At 31.3% G+C, this 21198-nt stretch overlaps 2 non-coding genes across 2 annotated transcripts; both read right to left on the bottom strand.

Moving 5' to 3' along the window:
• Positions 1-8720: 8720 nt before the first annotated feature.
• On the bottom strand, positions 8721-8792 carry TRNAD-GUC (transfer RNA aspartic acid (anticodon GUC)). The gene has a single exon. It is a non-coding gene; the product is annotated as a tRNA-Asp (tRNA).
• Positions 8793-9107: 315 nt separating this feature from the next.
• On the bottom strand, positions 9108-9179 carry TRNAD-GUC (transfer RNA aspartic acid (anticodon GUC)). Its single transcript has one exon. It is a non-coding gene; the product is annotated as a tRNA-Asp (tRNA).
• Positions 9180-21198: the final 12019 nt, after the last annotated feature.

Below are 21198 nucleotides of genomic sequence, written 5' to 3'. Positions count from 1 at the left end.
TGTAATTTATATATATATAAACCTGAATATATATTCAATGGTAATTGAAATCGTGAACTTTAATTATGTATTTAGCTGTAATAAAACCTTAAAGAACAATCAGAGGGAAAAAATGTTTGTGCTCAATGTTTCTCTTATCTCGCTTTTTCTTCGGTACCAGCGTTACTCTAGGTGTTGGCAATAAATAAACGGATTTACAAAAAGAATCAAATCTATAGATATGGTAAAGTATTTGCAGTACAAAAGGAGTCGTAAGTTTTGCTTATCGCCGTTCTTGCTCCGTTACCCTCAACCGAACAATTGATTCCAACGCTCTGGCTGTAAGATTTCACGGGATATAACCCATTTGGAATATAACCTTATTTTATTGTGTCTATTATACGGCTTAAACACATTTATGCAGCCCGCGGGCTTATGCGGGAGTATAATTGTGGTATTTCCGATGCATATGGTACTATTACTGTGCTCATATCGTAACTTGCGACTTAATTTCTGTTTTACAGATTTTGTATAAATTTCAAATCGTAAAGTCTGCAATGAAAAGTAGTTGAGCAATGGTAGACTGATAATTGCGATGGTAGATTGCGGGTTCGATACAATCTTATATAATTTACATTCTGTGCATTCATTATATAGGATTTCCACTGCTTACTAACAAGTTTCCAGAGAATGGACAGCAGCGTCTTTCGTGTACCATAATACCTTACTGTGAACACCAACCCGCCCGCCAAGCGTGGCAATAATGGTATATCTTCCCTAGATATCTTCGAGGTAGCCTATTATTGCAGAAATACCGTATTTTAAAAGCCTAGCCATCCCTGTCCTGTAATCTGTATGACCCCTAGCTAAAGTACCTGAGTTTTTCGTACTTTCAATGTATTTAAATATTATTCTAGTTGAGTTAACAAGTGAAATTTTAGGTGATAGGTCATTTTTAACTTAAATTATTTTAATATCATTAATTTTTTTTTAATGTAACTGTAGAATTAATTAAATTTAAATAAGGTTATAGTGCAGTTAAATTACAGTGCATTTTAATATAGTATTATAAGCAATAGTAAGCGAGAAAGAGCATTTAATATTCACATATTCAAAACAACCTTTTAGAAAATTACCACCGTAATAAAACTGTTGCAGTGCGGTGTTCATGTCGGAAGACATTTATCATTTTTATCCACTCATTCTGCCCGCTCGTTTATTCATTATTTACCTATTGCACACACTTTGTACCGTACCGCGTAATAGTTGTTACATTATTGTCCAGTTATACGATTTATAAAAGGTTTTATGAACACTCTTTACTTTAATTACAATGCTGTCATATTTAGCATTTAACATACTCGTGAATTACGAAAATGTAATCTTACAAGGATTTCTATATATATGTATACATAAAAATTAATTACTATTTCATTTCATAAGGCTATTACTTCAAAATGACGACATTTATATTTTTTATAAGTTTTCTAATATTTCGTCAATGGTTCTTACGAAAAAAAAATACATGAACTTATTTTATATATAAATTAAAAAATATTATTCAAAAACTTAAAACATTTTAATAAGTATAATGAATTTCAACTTCTCGCATTTGACAGTTTGCTTTGAACTCAGCGCTTTTCACAGTTCACGAGCTTCTAATTTATATTTTTGTTTAACAGCTGTATCAGCCAGTATTAATGAATCACAAAATCAAATAATTTATTTCAGTAATCGTTCAGAAATATGTCACATTTATTAATATTGACATGCGATAAACCGATAACTTTTTTCAGTACGAAGTCTGGGAGCAGTAATTTTATATGTATATGTATCGTCATTTCGGCCCATAGACACCTGTTGTGAGGCACAGATTTTTCCGAAAAATATCTATTGGGTTATATCATAATTGCGATGTTTGGCCGTTGCCTATCTTCTGAAAACTTGTTAGTGAAAACAAGAAATGATCTATAATTAATACGCAAGTGAATTTCCTGCGGTGGAACCTGCGACTTCCTATCGCAAGTCTCAGTTCTTATCGCTGGGCTACCATCCCACGCCTACATATGTATATATTATAGCATATTCCATGGTTTCTTTAAACTTTGTTACAACTCTTGCAACTGACTACCAGTAATAAAGCATAGTATTAATGATGGCAAAATAAACTCGTGAGTTGTTCACCTAATATTAAATAACTTAAGATTTCTACAACTGATGACATTATGATTTGATTTGTTTGTTGCCTTGCATAATTAATTATAAGTCGGATTACTGATCTCAGGTTAAAATTGACGTGTTATAAATTCATTATGTATAACATAACAATGTATTCAATCTGCCAGAATATAAAATCAACTTCTTACATCACATGGCGTAAATATATCGATTTAGACCACGACCGTTGATTGGCAATCAAGAAAAATCTTGTAAAGTTGCTATGATCGTGATATAAACATGATTTTCGACTTTGTATTTTGGTTCTTACTTTTTTATACAATTAATTTAAATCAAATTATGTTTGTAGTTATTATTAGTGATTGGTAATTGGCCTCATGGTGCATTACCATAAACGTCGAGTACATAATCTTCGGTTTGCCGATGATATAGTTATAATAGCTGAGATCATGAAGTAGCTGTGTGGGATACTCGATGATCCCAAAAGAGCCTTCGGCTATACAGTCGTTAAAATAAATATGTTGTCGGAGGTGTCCGCACGAAGTTGTAGACTACCTGTATACCTGTGGTAAAAAGTCTAGCTTGGTAACTCCAACATCGTGGAAGAGATCAGTCGTCGAATTGAACTTGGATGTGTAGCGTTCGGAAATTTTAAAATACTGCAATGTCTGAAGACAAAGGTCACTCACCTGTGTGTGTTGTAGTGATGACATACGGCCATGCATTGCAGTGGGCATCGATCCGCTGAAAAAAGAACAAGAATAGGGATTGACTCAAATGTGGATGTGCCATGTCTCTTATGAGCATAAATGTTAGCTGATTTTGATATAAAATAGGATTAGTATTAAAGAAAAGAAGCATTTTCGGATGGTCATCAATATTTTTGGTATATAAATGTAACAATTATTTAATATCTATGAGTAATAATTATATAATTTATTTAAGAACTAAATAATTTCAGTACGTATTTGTTACAACTATTTTAATATAACATTGTCTATTTTCTAAATTAAAAAAACACAAATCGAACATTGCTATTGTAACATAAATTTAAAAAAAAACTAACTAACTACAGAACATTCATATACGTCAACAGACACCTGAATAAAACATGCTCCGCTTTTAAATCGACTGTAATAAAGAGAAATACACAGTGCATTTATTGCAACGTACATTAATTAATTATCATAATGTTTACGCTTATCAAACACGATAAATAACTACCGATAAATATTTCATATTTTGTCTCTGTTAAAAACATAATTTACATTGTCAATTTATCATTATATGGCTGCCAGCAACAGTGGAAAAAAGTAGTTTATTTTTTTCACGGTGTACTTGCGAGTATATTTTTTGTCTTTAATTTATCTCTTTATTCTTTATCTTCTTTTATACACTGTATGTTAAATACTTTGTAATTGTAGGAGGAAAAACAAACTTTTTATAATGTTTTTATTTTCATTTTTATTTATTTGTGATCAGTGCTATATTTGTATATAACTTGTAAATCTGATACTTAAGATTAGCTGTTGTTAAATTTAGCTACACTCGTTATTAAGAAATTGTGAAATAAATCAATTTTATATTACTTCAGAATTTGCAAGAATGGCGTTTTTGTATCCTAAATCAAGCATATAGGAAGTTTTGTTGAAATCAATATTACTCTTTGTGGCAGTAAATGGAGCTTTAGGCATAATCATAGATTACACTAATTAAAAGACACATTTATAAAAAGAATGTATTTTCTTTGAAATATAGTGGCACTATTTAATAGAGCGGAAGGTTGAGGTTTTTTTTCGTAATTTGGTCTAAATAGTTTACATGCTTATTACTTATGATCTACGTGGTTAAAGGTAACATGTAAAAGAAATATGCGATAAGGTAAATATTATTGTTTTTTTAAATTTTTTCTTCTTTCCAGCTATTAGACGCAGAAGCCTCTTGAGAAGATTTCGGCTCAACACCACTTCAGACAAGCAATTCTTTGACCTACTTCGGTGACCTTGTTTCTTCTGCGGATCACCTGATTACTCATTCGATCTCTAAAACTCCGAGCATATCCCTCTCCATTGCCCTTTGTTCGATCTTGAACTTTCTTATGATGCCAATCGTAAGCGTCATCGTCTCGTTTCGTAAAATAATTAGTAGTTTGTAAATAGAGAAATAAGAGACATAGAAATGAAAAGTAATATTGATTAAGATAACAATTTATCCAAAGCATCTCGTTTTTAAATAACACAACGTTAATCAGATTTCGACCGCCTAGAGTCGGATCTAATCCAGAGAGACCAAAGGGAATAATGTATACGTTTTCTCGCTAATGGAGCCGCGAATTATCAAACGAGATTACGTTTGCGTTTGCAAGATTTAAACTTTAATATAATTTGAGCTCAAACCTCAGTCTGGTGAAATTTGTGTTTAAGATTTTTTTTATTAATTAAATTCAATGTCAATGAGCAAAAATTAGTTGAAGTGGTTAACGATATCTTTGATAACAATTGTAGTATTTTGTGTTTCGATTAGAGATATGTTTTCGAAACAAAATTATTAAATTTAAAAAATACAGTATGATAATACTTCGAAATAATCAAGGTGCAAAAAGTCGTTGCATGCGGACAGCTTAATACTACTCATCGTGGCGATCTTTAGAAGAGATCTAGCTCTTACAACGTATTGTCTACTCTACTGCAGATAGAAGCCGATAGAGCTCGTGGAATGTCAACTCCATACAGACCTTTTCTACAAATTTCTAAAAGGACTGGTCAGAAGTAACTCCCATGAAATTAACAAAGTTGTTTATCCACAATTCATTAACTATTAAAATCATAAATGACTCATTTAATGTAACATATCCAACAATTTTAATTTTAAAAGAAATACGTACGTAGATTTTACCAAATATATGACCGATTGGACTGAGTTCACTGAATGATACAAATGCTACGCAATTAAAGCCGAAGCTTGCCGGTAGCTCGGCCGTATTGTGAGATTTATCTGCTTCTATCGTAATCCTTAGTTCTCATCATGTCCGAAATCAAATTTGAAATTTGCCAAACGGAATCATTCAAATAAATACCAGATAGAATATTTCATTCGTTTTTATTGTAACGTGCAAATATTTTGGATGTGATTTATACATAATGAAGAAGTTAATGCTAATACTATCATCATCATATCAGCCGTTGAAACAATAAACGCTGGACCTAAGAAACCTGTAAAACAATACACCTTCATATTTAAATTTAGTGTTTGCAGTCCTTTCCGAAGTTTATGTCATTTCTGTCATGATTTTAGCCGTAGGAATCCCTCTGCTAGATATAGCTAACCCTTATGTTTCCAATAAGATTTGTAGGAAGTGACATTCAATGTCTTCTGAAGACCTGTTACCGTCTTACGCTGCGCTTGCCCAACCGTGGGATCCATTCCAAAAGCTTAAGGTTGCAGTATCCATCTGTTCTACAGGCTTTGTGGCCTGCTCGTTACAACTTCAACTTACCAATCTTCTTTTATTAAATTAGGCTTTTTTGAGATTTATCTCTTGACGTTCACATTTACACAATATAAGCTATGCAAGTAGTCGTATTAACTAGAAATGTGTACTGAAGATGAATAAGTTTTAAATATTGTTTTATTCTGCTATGTACTTCTTTTCGAGTATATATTTATGTAAAGAAAATAATAAGTGGCTTTAAGTGACTAGTGTACGTAGATGATGAAACAATAAATGTTTATTTAAAATTATGCAAGAGGCTTTATCAGTTAGATCCGATATCCCGGCACAGTATTATTGGTAGCTGCATTGCGAAACAGTTATTATTTCAGATTGTTTACGTGACCTTAGAATATCTGACGTCATCTAAAGCTTAACAATACTGCAGCCTCAGTTTAGTTGGCGGAAGGAAGTGATTGTAGAAATACGAACTGGAGTTATTATTATTATTTATAATGCATGTTAACAATTTAAACAAATTAAAATTAACAATGTTTTTTATATTTCTTCGTATTTTAAAAGGTACAGAGGGAAATTACTCTTGCATTTTTCTGTCTTTAGCTATGAAATAAAAGCCATTTGAAAAATCTATATCTTGTGTGTATAAAAGAGTGAGTATGTATAATTATAAACACGATAACAAGAACATCAAAAATCTACAGTTCAGCAATCATTTCAACCGGCTTTATAATTTTAATTCGAACGAGATATTATACATTTGAACTTAAAAACAACAATGGAGGTAGTGGTAAGGGTATGGTGCACTTTTTTATGACAGACGTGCACAACATTTACGTAATTACGTAACATGTAACAATATATAACACATGCAAGAAGGTTGAAAAACGAAAAATATAACGAAACCATTACAAACAAAATTCTGTAGGTCGCTCCTGATTGGACACTTATGATAGAGATTTGCGAGTAAATATAGAGTCAAGTCTTGAGAATATAACTTTCTAATTCTAGACAGCACTTATATCTATTTCCAATAAATGAAGTACCAAATAAAAATATTAAAACAGATTAGTTACAAATTGAAGAATTAAAATTTTGTTATGTTGACGAAAATTACAGTACGAGTCTAATTATTATTAGGGTTGGAAATTAACAGGGTTATGTAACAGTAGTTAATATATTACATAGAATTCATTGTTATATTGTAGTTGCAATATTTACAATAATTTATAATATAAAGAAATGCATTATAAATATTAGCGTGACTGTCTTAAAGTTTAAATTTATATAAAATAATTTTTGAATACCATTCTCAATTTAATCAGAAATAAATTTCTTACAAAGATTACTAAAAGTTTTTTACGTACGTTTTTGGGTATTTTATTTTACGTAAATTCATTTCAACGACAATTTATAAATATTCATTTCGTTTCGTGTATATAATAATTCCTAACGTATCTATGGTACCTACGAGCAAAAGTTGTTTCAATATAAAACTCGGCAGAGAGCTTATGCTCTCAAATATAAAATCGCTGCTCTGTTCAAATAAAGTACCTAGTATGCAATTTTGAAATTCAATAAAAGTTATTCAACCAATACATTGCATTAAATTCAAAATTTTAACTATTGCCATATTAAACGGATCATAACAATGATATAAGATATTTTAAATTAGTTATATGTATAAAAAATGGTTATATTCGATAAAAATACTTTAAATTCAGAATCAAAAAACCTTTACCTTATTTTCTCTTTTTTATTATAATAATTATTAAACATATTATAATAATTGTTAATTATATAATAAATAATAAATTTCATCTCATATTTTTGTGTATTATTAATATTATAATAAAATTGTATTACTATAATTGAATAAAATTTGTTATAATTAGTGGGTGCTGGTAACCCAGCAGTAGAGGACTGAGACGTGCGATCGTAGGTTGCGGGTTCGATTATTGGGGTACAATCTTATATTATTTATACTTTGTGCATTATATGGGATTGCCACACTGCGATCGCCCGGCTGCCAAGCATTCTGATTATAGTGTTTCCTTCATAGATATCTTTGGGGAAAGCCTTTGGCTAACAATGGGCGTCTATTGCCGGAAACCACGACCACGATAGTCTTTTTTCACATTGATTCTTGTTAAATTATGGCTACTTAGTTTAACCTGAAATGTTTAAATGAAAAAGCATAACCAGTAGTGAATAGAAACAACTATATGGCCAAGGCTTTTGTGATATGAACAATGGAAATGTTACCCAAAATATGGACAATGTTACCCATTGCCATCTATGGGCTGAAACATTTATAATTAGCTGGGTAAAAATTTGAAGATTATTCTGTTTTTCTATGTATCATAGGAATAGGTTTCAAAAGGGGCAGGGGACATATATTAGTTACATAATTTATTTTATTTTGCACAAGAAATTGTATTTATTTGCTGTTTATATTAAAGACTAGTGTAAGATTAAATTGTTGACTACTCTTTACAACATCATCATCATTTCAATGATAGAAGGACGTCTACAGCTGTAGAAAGGCCTCCCTCACATATTTCCAACAGGACTGACTGGTTGGAAGCAATCTACCACCAGCGGCCTTTTATTAAAATAAAAAAAATATTTATTTTAAAAACCTTAAATCTTTTACAACTGTTGCAGCAAATTTCATGATCATAATAAATTTACACAGATACATGGAGCGCTCGGTTTCAAAGACAGGTTCAGTGCGTTGTTTATTCTCTCAATTGAACGACATAAATCAGCGATGTCTACCGTAATTAAAACTCGGGTCGTACATCGTTGGTACGTTCAAAGTAACAAGGAAACCTTGTTATTACAAATTCTGGAGAATCGAAATAAATTCTTTCGATTTTGTGTAAATGCATTGATTTCGCAACAAATTATTTATTTTAAATATTAATGATATACACGAAATAATTAATAATATTAAAACTTGGTCAAGTGTACCAAAAAAATTACTAACGGGGTAATCAACTCCAATCTTTCACGTGACATCATCGTCATTATCTGAGCTAATGAAATATTTTTTTTATAAGGTGTTCAGTACAAAAAGTCGAAAAGTCATTATGTTACTGTAGAAAAAAAACTCCCCGGCGGGGAATCGAACCCCGGTCTCCCGCGTGACAGGCGGGGATACTTACCACTATACTACCGAGGATAGTGATGAATAGAATACATCAAACAGTTAGTTCTTAAACGTTTGTTATCCTATTGTATTGGTTGTTGAGATTGTGCTTTTCAAAGTAATAATGAACAAAGGAACAGGTGGAAATATTTATTACTATACTAGCGAGGACTTTGAAGACCATCGTGCATTAAGTAGCTAGTGCTTAATCTATTTTTCTTAAGTAATATGTGTCATAAAAGTGTGTGCTTTGGGAGATACCGAAATTAGTTTTTAATAATAAAAAATACTGTATACACATTTGCAATGTTGAGAATATCTATCAATGTATTGATGTCCAAAAGAAAACTCCCCGGCGGGGAATCGAACCCCGGTCTCCCGCGTGACAGGCGGGGATACTTACCACTATACTACCGAGGATTGTTTTATATGTGCAATCAACAACAACAGGTTTGTTTTCGTTCAATGTTTTAATTAGTTCATCTGTAACAAATACATGTTCTTACATTATAAATAATTGACACAACTAAAATGAATTAAAAAAAAAGGATTTGTTAAGTGTACATACTCCAGAAAAGCTAAAAAAAATCTGTTTTCTTTTTTTATATTAACCTTAAAAGCAAGAGATCTTATTGAGTAAAAATGAAATTAGTAAAAACATTTTTCTATTCCATACATGCCTTTTAAAAACCATAATGCATTATAATAAGAATATTATATTGTTATTTATCATTAAGGCTTATATCAATATAGTGATCGCTCTGAAAAAAAATTGGCTTATTTTTTCTATTAGACAACAATGGGCCAAGAACTTTTGGCTGTAAGTAGTGAATTTAATATAAAATCAGAGGTAACTCTTAATTACAACTAATACAGCTATTTGTATTACTGTAAATCTATATAAAATAAACAATAGCGATAACTGTTGTCATTAATGCAAATTAAAAGTGTGTTATTGTAATATTTATATTAGTGTGCAGTTTTATAATATTATTTAAAAAAAATAAATTTTACACACGGCACCAAAAAAAAATTACGGTTAGTAAAATTTTTTTTTAATTACCTTTTATTTATTTGTTTACTCGTATGACCTAAGACAGATTAATAAACATAAAGTAGACATTCTTGCACGTATATTTTGGCGTATATTATTAATCCTAATGTTGATAGGTGGCTATACGTGACTCCATAATTATTTGACCGCCCGAAGGCTATAAACATGCCCTGTGGACCTAAGACAACAGAGGAATAGCTGTTGAATATATCTTTGAAAACTCAGATACTATTTCATGCCCTGACAGAGCATTTATAATATCAAGTGAGGTTTACGATACAATGTATAGATTAGTGCCTGCTACTAGATTGCTGCCTGCATTTAATAGTAGTTGCAATAGTTATAAAATGCATTTGTTCATATATTCCACCTCTGAAACGTCTGCGTGAAATTGAAGAGAATTTATTTCCTCTTAAACACAACAAAATATTCACGTCGAACTAAAAATTCATGAAATGTTAAGCATAATCTCCGTACCTGTTGTTCGAATTTTAAGTTCGCCTCCCGGGGAAATATTTGAGAACTCCGTGTTAATGCAGCCGAACGCTCTCCAGCCGAGACAACTATTTTCGATAAACGGAATCAACCTCTGGCTATTTTGGCATTTACAAAAGCAAATGTAATTGATTGAGACTCATGCTTATTTAATACATGATGGAGAAGGATTTAAGGAAAGTTTGAAAATAAATTTTATAATAATTTAACTCTATTGTTCAATAATTGTCAATTCTTTGGTTATATATATATATATATATATAACCAAAGAATTGACAATTATATATTGAATTGACAATTATATATAATATACAATATAAGCAAACATACTGTTTTTGAATACACCAATTTGTTAAAGAAGAATGGTAATTTATTTTACTGTGATGCTTAGGGAAAAGGAATAAATTACAACATCGCAATAAAAGCCATGTGCAGAGTCAGTGAATATGACAATGATTGACAATATTACTACTGCATTGGTTAGCTTATATGGCACACCAGTGGTGAGAGATAAACACGAATATTTTTCGAGTGCAAACTCAAGTGATATTGGTACGTAAATACCTGGCTGGCACTTTTATATTTCTCTACTTTACCTAACAGAATGTTATTAATACAGAAACTTTACAGTTAAACACATAAGAATTGCTTGGCAATTTCTGTGTTAATTTTTAAAAGTAGCCTCTTAAAATAAGCATTTACCTCATCACGGCATGGTTGGTATACTAGTTAGTAGTCGTTGATATCCGTCCATATCTCTATAAAGTGAAGACTAAATATTTACAGCTCCAATTCTGAACTTATGTACTTATCAGAGACAGAAATAACTAAATATGATATTGTATCTTAGGTATAATAAATAAACTAGTTTCTTGTAAACCTATGAATAATTAACAACCATGTCGAGATTTACAAAATCTGATTACGTTTTAAATTTTAAAATATGTATATGGAATTTGTAAAAAGTAAACTTAAATTACAGCTTCTTTCGACTTTACATTGGAGATGTAGTTTTGGTTTAAAATAGTTTTCGATTAAATAAAGCTTTGCAGACTAGCCGGGAATGTTCCGGAGAAGTTTGGCTGTTTAAAATGCGTCGGAACTCATTGCAAATTTAATTTCTTTATAAAGTACAGGGTAAATAAACTAAAGAACAGCATGCTTAACTAAATGGTTTAAAAAAAAGTTATGAGAATATTTTCACTGTGACGATTAAGCAATAGTATCTCAAACATTATAATCAGATTTCCATCGGTAATGGATTATATTAATATTATTTTAGTCTATTTATTGATCCAGACGAATAATATTTTTATACTCATGGCAAATGTCGCTATAGCTAAAATTTATGTCGACTTTTTTATATTGAATTTTTTAATAGTAAAAGACTCGCGTTTCAGTGATATCCTATAGAATGCCTTTAACAATAATCAATATGTTATCTAGGATAATGTAGATACGGGAAATTAAGGAAAAAAAAGTACAAGTGTACTTTAAAACAGCAAAACTATATTCCTATTAAGAACAGTGGTACCATTGATGGTCTCATCATCGAGTCATATTTCTGGATGATGAACGCAGACATACTATTCAGTAGAATTAAAATTCTGTCATAAATGTTATATGCATTGTTTTAGAAAAAACCACACATTTAAAATAACATGATCAACGTGCACCTGTAATAAGCAAAAAAATATGAGCATAAAACACGACTGAACAACGAACAATAACGAATACAACAACTTTTAATTAAATGTTTACAATTAAACTTTTAATGGATAATTTCGCTAAATGTTTCACGCTACATTCAATACGAGTATTATTGTATGAGTTTTAACAGCTAACTTTAATTTAACTGTGCAGAAACTGCGAATGTATTACGAATTAATGATGCACGATTTGTGTTACCCGTTCATACAATTACAGTGAACATGTACGTAGTTATGATTCGATAAAAACAGTTTATGTTGTGAATATAAATGTGCGTCTAATTTTCATGATGTATCTCTTCAATTTATCTGCTCGATCTTACATAGCACACATGTATTTATTTATAGGTAATTAGATAATGATATCACTATAAAAACGAAGAAAGGAAATACAGAATATGATAATAAAATTATTGTCAAGATTAACACAAAATAAATTTTATATTTACATTTATTAAAATACCAGAAAAGGACAGTGTCTTATTTTTAACAATTAAATGTGGGTTAATTTCCAATAACACTCGAAATTCTCGCGGATAAAATAATTCGATAAATTCTTGTACATTTATAAATATAACCGTATTATATCAATGAACATAAAGACATAAAATCATTGAAGATTGCCTTTATATTTTACATGTCGTAATTAAACTCAACACTCCACAACCTGTAAACGACACCTTAAGCAGCTGCTACATCGAAGCATTATCATCCGTAATTGCCAACTTGTGTCGGCGAACCAATCAGTGTATGCAACATTCTGTCAAAACCCCATGAAGATTGGGGGGCTAAATTTAGATCAAATCGGTCTTATGCAAGTTAATATGCTGATAGGTTATGACTATTCGATTTTAGTATATTAATAGTAACAAATATTAATAGGAACGTAGATTTGATAGCGATGCGCATTTCAGACGTTACAATGCTTAATTAGTTGAAGTAGCAGTAAACAGGTAAGATAATGCACAGAACAGATGACCAATGGAGCCTTGAAGTTTTGGAATAGAAGTCACAAGACGACAAGCACAATAGGATATCTGCTTAAAGGGTGGACAGATGGCCTTATTAAGGAATACGCTGAATGTAGAACGCTAAAAATCGGCTCATCTGAAAATTTACATAAATGTCCTTCGGCTAAAATTTTGATGATGATGAATCCTTAATTTACACCCAAAAGATCTTGGCAATGCAATTTATAAATTGTTCTAAGGCATAGTAGGTTTCTAATAAATAAGAGCAAAGTTGCTTTTATATCTTTTTCCTTTTTTATTACCGTTGACTATCCTCTTGGGACAATTGTTCAAGCAAAATCTAATGTCAGAAGTACTTTGTATCATCTAACTGCATTGAGTCAAATGAATTAAAATTATTATATTTAATCTTTGCCCAGTGGTAGACGACTGACACTCGATCGTAGGTCGCGGCTTCAATTCTTGGAATATAATCTTTATTCACACTTTGTGCATTTATTACATATGGTTGCCATTGACACAAACAAGTTTCCAGATGATGGGTCACATCATCCTCTACGTATCATAATACGATCGCCAACTCGCCGATCAAGCTTGGCGATTATGGTATATCCCTCTGTGGATATTTTAGGGTAGCCTATGCCTTTCAGTGAACAAATGTTGACTGAAACGACGCCAAAGATATTTAATCTATGCGTATAAATTATGAATAAAAAGTGTTGACAGCTAATAATATACTCTACAGTGAAAAAGAAAGAACAAAGGCCCTTTCCTGTATTTCAGTTCTTTTATATTGTTATCCTCGTATTTATGAAAAAAAAGGGTTATAGTCCATGGAAATTTGTGGTTAATAGAATTTATAAATTTATTTGCTTAATCTGCATCTAAATAGGATTTTAAATTTTAATTTCATCTCAAGGGAAAGACTGAAATGATTCTTCTATAATAACCCCAGGAAACGTTTCCCGAAGGAGTTACAAATAATAACTTTGTACATTTCATTAGATGTACTCCTTGAAAGCTTATTTTAATGAACATTTAATATTGGTCGTATAACTATTATAACAGTATCTTTTAAAGAGTTTTCATTTTCCTTTTAATTATTTTGGATTTTTATTTAAAATAGTGTAAAATTTTGGACGTTAAATACATGATCAAATTGTATAGACTACTTTTAAACAATCCACTGGTATTACAGCGCGATTTCAGTGGGCGTAAAGCTTAACATACCATTAACCATACACCTTAAGCTTCAACTACATCGAAGCATTTTCATCTCGTAATTGCCGAATTATGTCGACGGTCCAATCGCTTTAATTATCCATCTCGTCCCGCTCGTGTGAAGATTATTCCGGTAGCACTATTTAAATGTCTCTTGTTTTATTTTAATTCTGTAGAAAGCAAAAAATGTTAAATTTTTAAAAGGATAGCTTTTTGATTTATTTCAGTTATTATTAACTTTAAATTATATCAAATTTAACTATAGTTATTAGGTTGAGCCTTTAATTATCCTGTTATTATCAAACTTAATCATGTAATCGATCTTTAGTGCAAAAGTATTTGCAAATGCCTTATCTTCACCATTACCGACGTCAGACGTCCAGTGCTGGACATGGCCTCCTCCACAGATTTTCAATGGCCAACAAGAAGGCCTGCAACTATCGTGTTAAGATGGCCTTAACAAGGTCATCTGTTCACTTTATGGGTAAACCTTTTACGATACCCTTGCCGGTCTGTGATCTCCATCCTCCAGAACCTTCAGACCTCAGCGGCCTTATGTTCTGAGTGCTATGTTGCCTGCACGCTGCCTCTTCAATGCCTAATGAGTAATAATTTTAACAGGATTGTTAATGTACAATTTTTCTATTATTTATTAATTTGTTTAATTAAAATACGTTTTCATTTTCATTTGTTTATAACTTTAGATGTTATGTAGTCGTCAAAAGTTATAATGACACTGCTTTTATATATATATATATATATATATATATATATATATATATATATATATATATATATATATATATATTATATATATATGTATATATATATATATGCGTATTTGTATAATGAATTCAAGAAAAACGTCTGTTATATTTATTTTCGCGTTATCCCCTGGCTGCATCATCCTGACAATGTACAAACATCAAAAAAGGGACTAAATTGAGTTAAGAGTAATTTATTTGTTATAAAATTGTTAGTTATTATTTTCTAATAAAACAATTTAAAATTTACTTGTTATATAAATTGTATTGCTATTAAAAGGTCGCATATCATTCATGTGGTGTTAGATCCGCCCAATTTCTAATTAACATTTTTATTTCGAAGGTACGCTGAGTAGTCAAATCGTAAAAGTTCCGATTTACATTAAATGCAGAAATTCAATTGTATAGTCATAGCCGGCTCTCAAGTTCCAAATATTGGTACGTTTTAATATTATTTTAGTGAAATCTAGACACACGCTATGTAATATTTAATAGCGTTATTGTATTCGAGCAATGGTAGCCCAGTGGTAGGGGACTGAGACTTGACCGTACGTCGCGAGTTCGACTTCAGCGATACAATCTTATATAATTCACACATATGCATTAGTTGTATAGGATTGCCACTGCTCATAAATAAGTTTCCGCAGCACAGGCCTATACCTTGCAGCGGGCGACAAATGCTGAAACGAAGAAAAAGTTTTAGAATTTAATTATATTCGCGTGAAATTTTATTTCGTTGTATTTATAACCATTATTTTATTTTAATTATACTGATGTAGCGCCAGCAAATCGATAAGTTGAAATAGTAGTGGGCAGATCAACTAGCACACAGAACAAATAGCCTATGAGGTCTTAAAGTTCTAAAGTAAATACCGTAGAAGTAGGGACAAGGTCGACCTTCCACCCAAAGGTTGTCGAAAGGCATTGGTTGCAGGTGTCTTTTAACCGAACCCTGTGGAAATCTAGACGGGAGATCCATGTCCAGTAGAAAATATTCTACGGCTGAAATTCTGATGGCATCCTATCAAGGTTTTTATGTCCCGTTTCACGTCAAGAGATAGACAACTAGATGTTCAATCAGTCCAATCAACATTGTCTTTGCTTTTGAATTTCTTTGCAATTTATGCCATTTTTGATTTCAAAGGAACCTGTCTCATACCTTAACGAAAATATGATGAACCTTGAATTTTGTAGCAATGCATTCAGAGATTAAACATTATTTAAAAAATAATATATTGCATGTTTTCGAGTGTATCATGAAAGAAATATTATAAATCTTTTTTGTTAGAGTGCGTTTCAAGTCTCAGGTGGCTTAAACCGCTATCATGTTTTTTTTAAGGTTAACATGATGTTTTAATAAATAAATTAAGTGATTTCCATTTCCATCACTAAGATACGACTTAAATATAAAGTGAAATGAGTCAGTGCAAATAACAGATTATCCTTATTACTGTCGTGGGGCCACTTACTTTTACGAAAAGCGGTTTCTTTTAATAAATTAAAAACAGAAAGCTACAGTGTAAAAGAAGATAATCTTGTAAAAGGTTCTACTGTGTCGAGTGGTATTAACAAGCTTGATGTTGAAAATTATATTTTATTATTTCATTCAATTTAAGTGAAATATTCATTCATCTTTACCGATGTCCTATGTAACTTGTAATTCTTGCTTTAATCTCGAACGCTGTGTCGTTGTAACAGTTGACTTGTACACACGCTTTTATACCAATTTTTGTTTTTAGCGCCACAATTTTTAAATATAGTATTTTTAATTATTTCAGTGACATGGAGAACACTAATGTACAAACCTTAAGCAACACGTTCCTAAATTTATGAATGCTCGTCATACTATGTATGTATGTTACTATGTAATGTTATTCGTTATTCAAAACACCCATTTAAACGTAATTGGCTAGTTCAAAAAAATTACATGTCTCTCATATATAAAAATAGTTAATATCAAGTCATTGCCTCAAAATTGATTGAAATCCTGTTATACGATTGATACATAAAAAAAGTAAAATTGAAGAATCGCTGATAATGTAAAGACGACTAGGAAACTTTGCGCAGTTGACAGTTCACGTGTTCACCATATTGTCATTTAACACCTGAATTAAATAGTATTGATCACAAAAATAAATTATTTATTTTACATTTAACACATTTTTTTAGAAAATTCGGCAGGCTAGTGTACAGTGCATAGTCTATGGGGACAGGTAGTAAATATATAAAACTTATTTCTTGTATTACTTTATTTGTTAATATCATGTACTTAACTTAATAATAAACTTCTGGACTCATTGGCAAGCTCACACTCGCTCAACAAGCGGAGTTTTTGATGAAATTGAATTAGGAATGAGGAGATTCGAACGGAAGTAGCCCAGCGGATTACCCAGTATACCTGACAGTGTGCAGGTTACGTAGCGAGTAGAATAGATGGTAGATAGGTTCTTATGATTCTGGAGCAAGGCTACGGACTGGCAGCGAAGGACTTTCACATGCAAAATGTAATGCTTCCAAGCGGTCTTTGTGGAAATCTATGGAGAAGACTCATGTTCTACGGCTATAATAATGATGAAGATAAAAAGACAACGAACACTTAAAAAACAAGAAAAGTAACCATGTGATTATATTTTCATTATTACACTGTTATATTGTTTTAGTTTCAATAGGTTAAGTGGATACATACAGGGAGTTAACAATTACATGTAGTACTCAGGAATATTATTATTGTAGTTATGCAGTTGATGTTATTGACGTTGTAACTAATTAGTCAACCTAACGTTAGATTACTGTATTCTAATTAATTGCGACATACACGATCAAGAATTCAAATACTAGAATTTAATTTTAAATAATATATACGAACGATGTACGTTTCATTTCCATTGATATGCCGTGTTTAGAAACTTAGAAACAGAATACGGTATTCGTGTTGTATTTTCGTCGATACAAAGGCACGGGCTAACTTAGTTTCCGATATGAGTTTTGTTCCGCGATAGTTTAGTAGAAGTCGTACGGTTTTTTCTTCTAGTAATATATATCGGAAGCGCTGTGAACAACTTTCTTTTCTTTTCTGTAAATTGAGATTCACTAAATATTTTTTCTCCTATGACACTTAATTTTAAAATGGAATAGTTTACATTATTAATTTTCCTTTCATGGGAAGGAGTTTGAGATAGATAAAAAAATTCTGATGATAAACATTAGTCTAAAAAGTATACGCATGGTATTTGAATAAATAAAAGTATTCACTTAAAATTAAAAAACTGATGATGTGTTTCAATCATAAACCATGTCCATCCTGGATTTTTAGGAACCGTTTTCTCGTTTCTTCACTGTTGCAAATTATTACATAAAATATTTTCACGTCAATTCACAAATTTTTTTCCGCGTACCACCGATGCCGGTTTCACGCACGGATGCGAAAATAGAGAATATACCTACCGTACGAAAAATATCAGGCAACGGGAAGTAGACTAAATATAGAGTTCATGTGCGACGAGTAGCCATAAGGATAGGAAGTGATACCTAGTTTAAGTAAATGCATTCAAAAAATCCTAAAAGGTATAAGGACCTCACCACTATTATTATTTAGAAAACTTCCTCCAGTCTTAATTCAATAATCTCAAAGTATTAGTTTGTTCTGTATAAACATTATTTGACAGTAATTCTGCTAATAGTGTGTGCACAAATGTTAGTCACCACTAGATGCTGGGTTATATTAATTTTTAGAAACACATTAATTTTTAAATAACCTCTTTAGAAACTGTCTCAATGTAATAGGTAAACAATATTAAATATAATATATTTTTTATGATACAGCAAAGGGCGGACTAAAACTTGCATTCACAATACAATCGAAATTAAAGTACTAACTATATTGCCCGAGAACGATATTTTGAAGAATTTACCCGACCCTAATTTTTTTTTGTTTTTATCATAACTGATCCGCTTCTACAGTCTTCAAAGGTCATATAAATTTTATTCCAATCCCGACTTTATTATCAAATTGAGAAGTTTGAAAATTTCATTTAAAAATAATTAGTCTTTTTAATAGACGCAAATATTCATTATGAGACATTTAAAAAAAAATTGGTTAATTTTCGTAATTTTAAGTAAGAGTGTTATAAAACTCAAGCGCTCGTTTTTAACAAAATATTTTAATTTGTAAACAAAAAAATAATAAATGTTAATTAAAAATGACGTGTGTATCACCGTGTTGACATAATTCAATAAAATTTTATCGCCTCTCCCTGGGATATGACATCATCAGTTTTAAGCAACTGCCTCATTTTAGCCACCGAGAGTCACAAATTCTGTTCCCGACGGTCTCCACTGGCAGGTGCGTGCCCATGCAACAAATTAATACACGTTACGACCCTCATATTAATTCCGCTACGAGCCACAACCACCCACTTATGACATCTAATTAAAAAAATAACCATGTAACTGTTTAATTAAAACATTTTTCTGGTAAAATTTTTATTAAAATTCAGTTATTGTAATCAAATAAATATCATACTTTTTTTATTTGCAGCGTTTATTTTTTATTATCACATTTATTGCGTAAATTTAAAGCTATATCATTTAAAGAATCACCAAACCGAACGATACTATTTTACGCTATCAAACAATATAATAAACCAATATTTAGTCGCAAGACGATTACATTTTTTTAACTATTCATCTCAGGACAAATGTTAAGACGTTAAGTAAGAAAATTGTGTTCTGCGGCACGTGTAGTAATCTCGGTACAATTGAGCTGATTTCTCGTTTACCATTTCATTCATTCACGTAATTTAAAATTTTTGCGTGAAAATAAGTCACGTTCATTTACTTTTTGAGCAATTTGAACTGTAAAAATTTCATGAATAATTGCCCTTGGAAGTCCCAGTACTCTTATCTGTATTGAAGTATTTTCGCGTAAGCTTTTTAACCAGTTTGATATTTTCGGGACTCCATGAAGTATTTCTGTGTCCTGGTTGTAAGGCAACCATAGTCGAAATAGTTGTACAGAATCTCTGTGCCTAGGAACGAATTAAATTTACATTCGGTCTATTACTGATCTTCCGAATAACGAAGTATGAAAAAAATTTCGTCGTGCGCTTACAACATCATTAACAATCATTACTGTAAAAAATACGCCTCGTCGGCGACCGTGCAATGCTTATTCGACCTCTGCAACATGGTGACTGAGAAATCCGTACGGTTTGTGATTCCTACGGCACCACCCTACCGTTTATTACTTTTTAAAATAATCATATTCATAACCATAAATTTGCCACCAAACATTCTGTATACGTTTAAACTATATTCACAGGACGGTATGACAAGCTCTTTACTACAACTCAAAACCATTACTAGACTCTCTATTCTCAGATGACTATTTCTAACAGTAATTAGGAAATATTTCGAGAAATCTGCGTCAGCTTCGAAAAACTGGGTCATCAGTTTTAGCAAAGTAGATGGCAAAGAGCAAATATACGCAGTCGAGTAAGGTTGTCGGATCAAATCCGCCCCAACTCTAAAATTTTAGAGAATAACGCATAACGGAGGTGGAAAAACATCTATATGTCTCTACGGCTCCATGTATATGGAGCCGTTGTACACTATGATGGTTTTTTGAAAAATATACTTACCGATAAGTGCATATTATAATCCTTGTACGCTAATGATAAATTCCTAAATTTTTACCTAAATTTCGTTTATATTGAAGGTGTAATTAAGATTTTCTCAGGCGTCTAACTCTCAAAATTACACCGTTCATCGCTCTACCAGCTTACACGAAATTGACAGCTATAATAATCTTCAAACTAGAGCAGTCGAGATCGAAGCGTAAAGCGTTCGCTTTGTCGACATAAGTTGGCAATTACTGAGGACGATGCTCTTCGGAAATACATCCCCTTACACTTTCTACAAGCCCAAGTAAATACTTAGCGTAATGAATTAATAAATATAATAGCTTGATTTACTTGCTTTAAAAACATTCAGTTCCTTATGTACTGAATTTTAAGACAGGGTAACAAAGGTTTAAAGAAGGTTAAAAATATGGCATAAAATCACATTCAAGATTTACGCGTAGAAAAATATTTTTTTATTCCTTCAATATATGTAAATACAACTTTAAAATTGAGCTTTCAATGACAATTTCTCTATAAAAATTGCCATTATTGTAGACTACTGAACCAGAAATATTCTGTCCCAATATAAGCAATTATAAAAATC

The sequence above is a fragment of the Battus philenor genome, unplaced genomic scaffold, assembly GCF_028537555.1.
Source record: "Battus philenor isolate CCGP_79_NKW_IND1 unplaced genomic scaffold, ilBatPhil1.0.hap1 SCAF_6, whole genome shotgun sequence".
NCBI classification, from domain to species: Eukaryota; Metazoa; Arthropoda; class Insecta; order Lepidoptera; family Papilionidae; genus Battus; species Battus philenor.
This window is presented reverse-complemented; position numbering and strand designations above follow the sequence as displayed.